This window comes from Dermacentor silvarum, chromosome 1 (assembly GCF_013339745.2).
Source record: "Dermacentor silvarum isolate Dsil-2018 chromosome 1, BIME_Dsil_1.4, whole genome shotgun sequence".
Classification (NCBI taxonomy): domain Eukaryota; kingdom Metazoa; phylum Arthropoda; class Arachnida; order Ixodida; family Ixodidae; genus Dermacentor; species Dermacentor silvarum.
Genome location: NC_051154.1, coordinates 280,186,255 through 280,194,482, shown reverse-complemented (window position 1 = coordinate 280,194,482; position 8,228 = coordinate 280,186,255).

Here is an 8,228-nt window from a genome sequence, read left to right as displayed (position 1 = left end):
ATGCAGCTCCCTTGCCTCGATGTAGGCAACCTATTATGGCAGCTCCCATCGCCTCGATGATTGTCAGTAGTATGGCAGCTCCCTTGCCTGGATGATAGGCACTTATTATGGCAGCTCCCATCGCCTCGATGATTGCCAGTAGTATGGCAGCTTCCTTGCCTCGATGATAGGCACGTAGTATGGCAGCTCCCGTCGCCTCGGTGATTGCCAGTAGTATGGCAGCTCCCTTGCCTCGATGATAGGCACGTAAGATGGCAGCTCCCATCGCCTCGATGATTGTCAGTAGTATGGCAGCTCCCTTGCCTCGATGATAGGCACGTATTATGGCAGCTCCCGTCCCCTCGATGATTTCCAGTAGTATGGCAGCTCCCTTGCCTCGATGATAGGCACGTAGTATGGCAGCTCCCGTCCCCTCGATGATTGCCAGTAGTATGGCAGCTCCCTTGCCTCGATGATAGGCACGTAATATGGCAGCTCCCGTCGCCTCGATGATTGCCAGTAGTATGGCAGCTCCCTTGCCTCGATGATAGCCACGTAGTATGGCAGCTCCCGTCACCTCGATGATTGCCAGTGGTATGGCAGCTCCCTTGCCTCCATGATAGGCACGTATTATGGCAGCTCCCGTCGCCTCGACGATTGCCAGTTGTTTGGCAGCTCCCTTGCTTCGATGATAGGCATGTATTATGGCAGCTCCCGTCGCCTCGATAATTGCCAGTAGTATGGCAGCTCCCTTGCCTCGATGATAGCCACGTAGTATGGCAGCTCCCGTCACCTCGATGATTGCCAGTGGTATGGCAGCTCCCTTGCCTCCATGATAGGCACGTAGTATGGCAGCTCCCGTCGCCTCGATGATTGCCAGTAGTATGGCAGCTGCCGTCGCCTCGATGATAGGCACGTATTATGGCAGCTCCCGTCACCTCGATGATTGCCAGTAGTATGGCAGCTCCCTTGCCTCGATGATAGCCACGTAGTAAGGCAGCTCCCGTCACCTCGATGATTGCCAGTGGTATGGCAGCTCCCTTGCCTCCATGATAGGCACGTAGTATGGCAGCTACCGTCGCCTCGATGATTGCCAGTAGTATGGCAGCTGCCGTCGCCTCAATGATAGGCACGTATTGTGGCAGCTCCCGTCGCCTCGATGATAGGCACGTAATATGGCAGCTGCCGTCGCCTCGATGATAGGCACGTAGTATGGCAGCTCCCGTCGCCTCGATGATAGGCACGTAGTATGGCAGCTCCTGTCGCCTCGATGATTGCCAGTAGTATGGCAGCTTCCGTCGCCTCGATTATAGGCACGTATTATGGCAGCTCCCGTCGCCTCGATGATAGGCACGTAGTATGGCAGCTCCCGTCGCCTCGATGATAGGCACGTAGTATGGCAGCTGCCATCGCCTCGATGATAGGCACGTAATATGGCAGCTGCCGTCGCCTCGATGATTGCCAGTAGTATGGCAGCTCCCGTTGCCTCGATGATAGGCACGTATTATGGCAGCTCCGGTCGCCTCGATGATTGCCAGTAGTATGCCAGCTTCTGTCGCCTGGATTATAGGCACGTATTATGGCAGCTTCCGTCGCCTCGATGATAGGCACGTAGTATGGCAGCTCCCGTCGCCTCGATGATTGCCAGTAGTATGGCAGCTCCCGTCGCCTCGATGATACCAGTAGTATGGCAGCTTCCGTCGCCTCAATTATAGGCACGCATTATGGCAGCTCCCGTCGCCTCGATGATTGCCAGTAGTATGGCAGCTCCCGTTGCCTCGATGATAGGCACGTATTATGGCACCTCCCGTCGCCTCGATGATTGCCAGTAGTATGGCAGCTCCCGTCGCCTCGATGATACCAGTAGTATGGCAGCTTCCGTCGCCTCAATTATAGGCACGCATTATGGCAGCTCCCGTCGCCTCGATGATTGCCAGTAGTATGGCAGCTCCCGTCGCCTCGATGATAGGCACGTAGTATGGCAGCTGCCGTCGCCTCGATGATAGGCACGTATTATGGCAGCTGCCGTCGCCTCGATGATTGGCAGTAGTATGGCAGCTCCCGTTGCCTCGATGATAGGCACGTATTATGGCAGCTCCGGTTGCCTCGATGATTGCCAGTAGTATGCCAGCTTCTGTCGCCTCGATTATAGGCACGTATTATGGCAGCTTCCGTCGCCTCGATTATAGGCACGTATTATGGCAGCTCCCGTCGCCTCGATGATAGGCACGTAGTATGGCAGCTCCCGTCGCCTCGATGATAGGCACGTAGTATGGCAGCTCCCGTCGCCTCGATGATAGGCACGTAGTATGGCAGCTGCCGTCGCCTCGATGATAGGCACGTAATATGGCAGCTCCCGTCGCCTCGATGATAGGCACGTAGTATGGCAGCTCCCGTCGCCTCGATGATTGCCAGTAGTATGGCAGCTCCCGTTTCCTCGATGATAGGCACGTATTATGGCAGCTCCGGTCGCCTCGATGATTGCCAGTAGTATGGGAGCTTCCGTCGCCTCGATTATAGGCACGTATTATGGCAGCTCCCGTCGCCTCGATGATTGCCAGTAGTATGGCAGCTCCCTTGCCTCGATGATAGGCACGTAATATGGCAGCTCCCGTCGCCTCGATGATTGCCAGTAGTATGGCAGCTCCCTTGCCTCGATGATAGCCACGTAGTATGGCAGCTCCCGTCACCTCGATGATTGCCAGTGGTATGGCAGCTCCCTTGCCTCCATGATAGGCACGTAGTATGGCAGCTCCCGTCGCCTCGATGATTGCCAGTAGTATGGCAGCTGCCGTCGCCTCGATGATAGGCACGTATTATGGCAGCTCCCGTCGCCTCGATGATAGGCACGTAATATGGCAGCTGCCGTCGCCTCGATGATAGGCACGTAGTATGGCAGCTCCCTTCGCCATGATGATTGCCAGTAGTATGGCAGCTCCCGTCGCCTCGATGATAGGCACGTAGTATGGCAGCTCCCATCGCCTCGATGATAGCAGTAGTATGGCAGCTTCCGTCGCCTCAACTATAGGCACGCATTATGGCAGCTCCCGTCGCCTCGATGATAGGCACGTAGTATGGCAGCTCCCGTTGCCTCGATGATTGCCAGTAGTATGGCAGCTTCCGTCGCCTCGATGATTGCCAGTAGTATGGCAGCTTCCGTCGCCTAGATTATAGGCACGTATTATGACAGCTCCCGTCGCCTCGATGCTTGCCAGTAGTATGGCAGCTCCCGTCGCCTCGATGATAGGCACGTAGTATGGCAGCTGCCGTCGCCTCGATGATAGGCACGTATTATGGTAGCTCCCGTCGCCTCGATGATAGGCACGTAGTATGGCAGCTGCTATCGCCTCGATGATAGGCACGTAGTATGGCAGCTCCCGTCGCCTCGATGATTGCCAGTAGTATGGCAGCTCCCTTGCCTCGATGATAGGCACGTATTATGGCAGCTCCCGTCGCCTCGATGATTGCCAGTAGTATGGCAGCTCCCTTGCCTGGATGATAGGCACTTATTATGGCAGCTCCCGTCGCCTCGATGATTGCCAGTAGTATGGCAGCTTCCTTGCCTCGATGATAGGCACGTAGTATGGCAGCTCCCGTCGCCTCGATGATTGCCAGTAGTATGGCAGCTCCCTTGCCTCGATGATAGGCACGTAATATGGCAGCTCCCGTCGCCTCGATGATTGTCAGTAGTATGGCAGCTCCCTTGCCTCGATGATAGGCACGTATTATGGCAGCTCCCGTCGCCTCGATGATTGCCAGTAGTATGGCAGCTCCCTTGCCTCGATGATAGGCACGTATTATGGCAGCTCCCGTCGCCTCGATGATTGCCAGTAGTATGGCAGCTCCCTTGCCTCGATGATAGCCACGTAGTATGGCAGCTCCCGTCACCTCGATGATTGCCAGTGGTATGGCAGCTCCTTGCCTCCATGATAGGCACGTAGTATGGCAGCTCCCGTCGCCTCGATGATTGCCAGTAGTATGGCAGCTGCCGTCGCCTCAATGATAGGCACGTATTATGGCAGCTCCCGTCGCCTCGATGATAGGCACGTAATATGGCAGCTGCCGTCGCCTCGATGATAGGCACGTAGTATGGCAGCTCCCGTCGCCTCGATGATAGGCACGTAGTATGGCAGCTCCCGTCGCCTCGATGATTGCCAGTAGTATGGCAGCTCCCGTTGCCTCGATGATAGGCACGTATTATGGCACCTCCCGTCGCCTCGATGATTGCCAGTAGTATGGCAGCTTCCGTCGCCTCGATTATAGGCACGTATTATGGCAGCTCCCGTCGCCTCGATGATAGGCACGTAGTATGGCAGCTCCCGTCGCTTCCATGATAGGCACGTAGTATGGCAGCTCCCGTCGCTTCGATAATAGGCACGTAGTATGGCAGCTGCCATCGCCTCGATGATAGGCACGTAATATGGCAGCTGCCGTCGCCTCGATGATTGCCAGTAGTATGGCAGCTCCCGTTGCCTCGATGATAGGCACGTATTATGGCAGCTCCGGTCGCCTCGATGATTGCCAGTAATATGCCAGCTTCTGTCGCCTCGATTAGAGGCACGTATTAAGGCAGCTTCCGTCCCTCGATTATAGGCACGTATTATGGCAGCTCCCGTCGCCTCGATGATAGGCACGTAGTATGGCAGCTCCCGTCACCTCGATGATTGCCAGTGGTATGGCAGCTCCCTTGCCTCCATGATAGGCACGTATTATGGCAGCTCCCGTCGCCTCGATGATTGCCAGTAGTATGGCAGCTTCCTTGCCTCGATGATAGGCACGTATTATGGCAGCTCCCGTCGCCTCGATGATTGCCAGTAGTATGGCAGCTCCCTTGCCTCGATGATAGGCACGTATTATGGCAGCTCCCGTCGCCTCGATGATAGGCACGTAGTATGGCAGCTCCCGTCGCCTCGATGATAGGCACGTAGTATGGCAGCTCCCGTCGCCTCGATGAAAGGCACGTAGTATGGTAGCTGCCGTCGCCTCGATGATAGGCACGTAATATGGCAGCTCCCGTCGCCTCGATGATAGGCACGTAGTATGGCAGCTGCCGTCGCCTCGATGATAGGCACGTAGTATGGCAGCTCCCGTCGCCTCGATGATTGCCAGTAGTATGGCAGCTCCCGTCGCCTCGATGATTGCCAGTAGTATGGCAGCTCCCGTTGCCTGGATGATGGGCACGTATTATGGCAGCTCCGGTCGCCTCGATGATTGCCAGTAGTATGGCAGCTTCCGTCGCCTCGATTATAGGCACGTAATATGGCAGCTTCCGTCGCCTCGATGATAGGCACGTAATATGGCAGCTCCCGTCGCCTCGATGATAGGCACGTAGTATGGCAGCTGCCGTCGCCTCGATGATAGGCACGTAATATGGCAGCTCCCGTCGCCTCGATGATAGGCACGTAGTATGGCAGCTGCCGTCGCCTCGATGAGGCACGTAGTATGGCAGCTCCCGTCACCTCGATGATTGCCAGTAGTATGGCAGCTCCCGTTGCCTCGATGATAGGCGCGTATTATGGCAGCTCCGGTCGCCTCGATGATTGCCAGTAGTATGGCAGCTTCTTTCGCCTCGATGATAGGCACGTATTATGGTAGCTCTGGTCGCCTCGATGATTGCCAGTAGTATGGTAGCTCCCGTCGCCTCGATGATAGGCACGTAGTATGGCAGCTGCCGTCGCCTCGATGATAGGCACGTAATATGGCAGCTCCCGTCGCCTCGATGATAGGCACGTAATATGGCAGCTGCCGTCGCCTCGATGATAGGCACGTAGTATGGCAGCTACCGTCGTCTCGATGATTGCCAGTAGTATGGCAGCTCCCGTTGCCTCGATGATAGGCACGTATTATGGCAGCTCCGGTCGCCTCGATGATTGCCAATAGTATGGCAGCTTCCGTCGCCTCGATTATAGGCACGTATTATGGCAGCTTCCGTCGCCTCGATGATTGCCAGTAGTATGGCACCTTCAGTCAGCTCGATGATAGGCACGTAGTATGGCAGCTCCCTTCGCCTCGATGATAGGCACGTATTATGGCAGCTGCCGTCGCCTCGATGATAGGCACGTAATATGGCAGCTCCCGTCACCTCGATGATAGGCACGTAGTATGGCAGCTCCCGTCGCCTCGATGACAGGCACGTAGCATGGCAGCTCCCGTCTCCTCGATGATAGGCACGTAGTATGGCACAACAGTGCTTAGCAGCGCAACACCATAGCCGCTAAGCCACCGCGGCGGGTTGATGATGATGAATTTGGTGTTTTGTGGCGCAAGGGCCGAGTATGGCCAAAGAGTGCCAGGCCACAGTTAATGAGTTAACAATGAAGTACTCAATGATGTAGTTGGTTCTGACATGGCTGTAGAGGGGCCTAAAACAGTGTCTGTAAAATCCGTAAAACTCATATGTAATGAAATTATAAAAATGTCCAATGAATGTGCTGTGGGCATTCATTGTGCACTTCTTCATGTGCGCCTCCGAAAACTGTATTACTTAGTTTTCCGGGCGGCGGTCAGAGGTGAACGAGGCAGGCCGAAGCCGTGACGAGGAACGGCGGAAGGGCGAAGGTGAACGGCGTCTGGTGTGCGGTAACCATTCGGCGTCTCGGTCGTTGTGGGCGGAGATGTGGAACGGCGCGGAGGAGAAACGTAACGACGGCTTTGGTAAGAGGCCCCACCAGAATACACTAGAGCACTGCACGGGCTCGGGCTTACCCGAAAGCCCGGGCCCGGCCCGGCCCGTGGGCCGGGCCGGGCCGGGTAGAGGAGTTTTTTCACGGGCTCGGGCCGGGCTCGGGCACGGCGTGTGCTTTTTGACCCGGGCCCGGGCCGGGCTCGGGCTTTCTGCGACTTATTCTCGGGCTTCTCAACTCTGAAAAACATGTATTTTTCGGTCTGGGGCCGGGTTCGGGCCGGTTTCGAGTCAGGCTCGGGCCGGGCTCGGGCTTAAGGTAAAGGGGTGGCGGGCCGGGCCGGGCGGGTAACGTAGATGATTTCCGGGCCCGGGCCGGGCTCGGGTCTCGCCATAAAAGTTTTGATCGGGCTCGGGCAGGCCGCCCAATGTAAAAACGGGCCCGGGCCAGGCCCGGGCCGCAAAAATCGGCCCGTGCAGTGCTCTAGACTACACATCGCGTTCACACACGTCCTACCCGCGACGCTCATCTTGTTGGCGCTTGCGGCAAAAACGTGATAGATGGCCGCGATAACCACAGTCATAATTGGTAGGACGAGACGGTCGCTAAGGCGGCTAGTAGGAGGTGCTCGGTGCGCTGTGAGATAGTGCGGTCAGATGGGGCGATGACGGCTCAAGTGGTAATGAGGGGACATTGGCCGGAGGAGCGACACCAACCTGCGCGTATGTGGGTAGAGACAACGTTGAACGTACACTAGTTGGAGGCGCAGTAGCAACCTGCGCGTATGTTGGTAGGGTGTGAGGGGCCGGAAGGTCCACATGCGCAGAGCACGTCATGGACGCAAATTCCTCTCTGATGACGTCGCGTAACGCCGCACCAAAAGGCTGAGCAGGAATCACCAATGGAGATGACAAGCCAAGTGATTTTTGTCCTTCGCGTATGATCCCCCGGATCATCGTAGGCAAGTCAGGGTCTGCCGGAGAAGGGTGTTCGCAGAAGTCCGGCTGCAACCGTACGGACTCCAGCTCGTCGAGGCGCTGGCACGTCAAGACGATGTCAGCGACGGTAGCCGGGTTCTTGACGGCGAGCGCGTTGAAGGCCACAGTACTCTAAATCAAGAAATACATTGAGAAAGGAGGATAAATTGAACTACAATATGTCCTTTGTAATATTTTAAAGCACTACTGCATTTCCAAGGCCCTTGAAACGCAAGGGCCTGGAAGCATGTGCGTTACAAAGCGATCCTACCGCAGCAGCAGCCTCTTGAAAAAGGATGCACTACGAATGTCTAGTGCCTATCACTTTCAATAGAGCAAAATCATTTAAAAAGTTGACAACTGATTTTCTATCGAAAAACGGCTCTGGTCCAAGGAACATTTCCGGATGGCGAGGAATATGCTCTCTGTGAGCTGAAGGGAAATACTTTCTACGTAGAAGTTCTGCTTCCTGGCATTCAAGCAAAACATGAAGGACGGTGAGCCTCTCACCACATCTGCCACAGGTTGGAGGCTCATCACCAGTCAGCAGATAATTGTGGGTGCCATACGTGTGCCCTATTCTGAGTCGACAGAATAGGACATCAATGTGCCGTGTTTTCGTTGTGCAGGTACACACGCCTAACTGTGG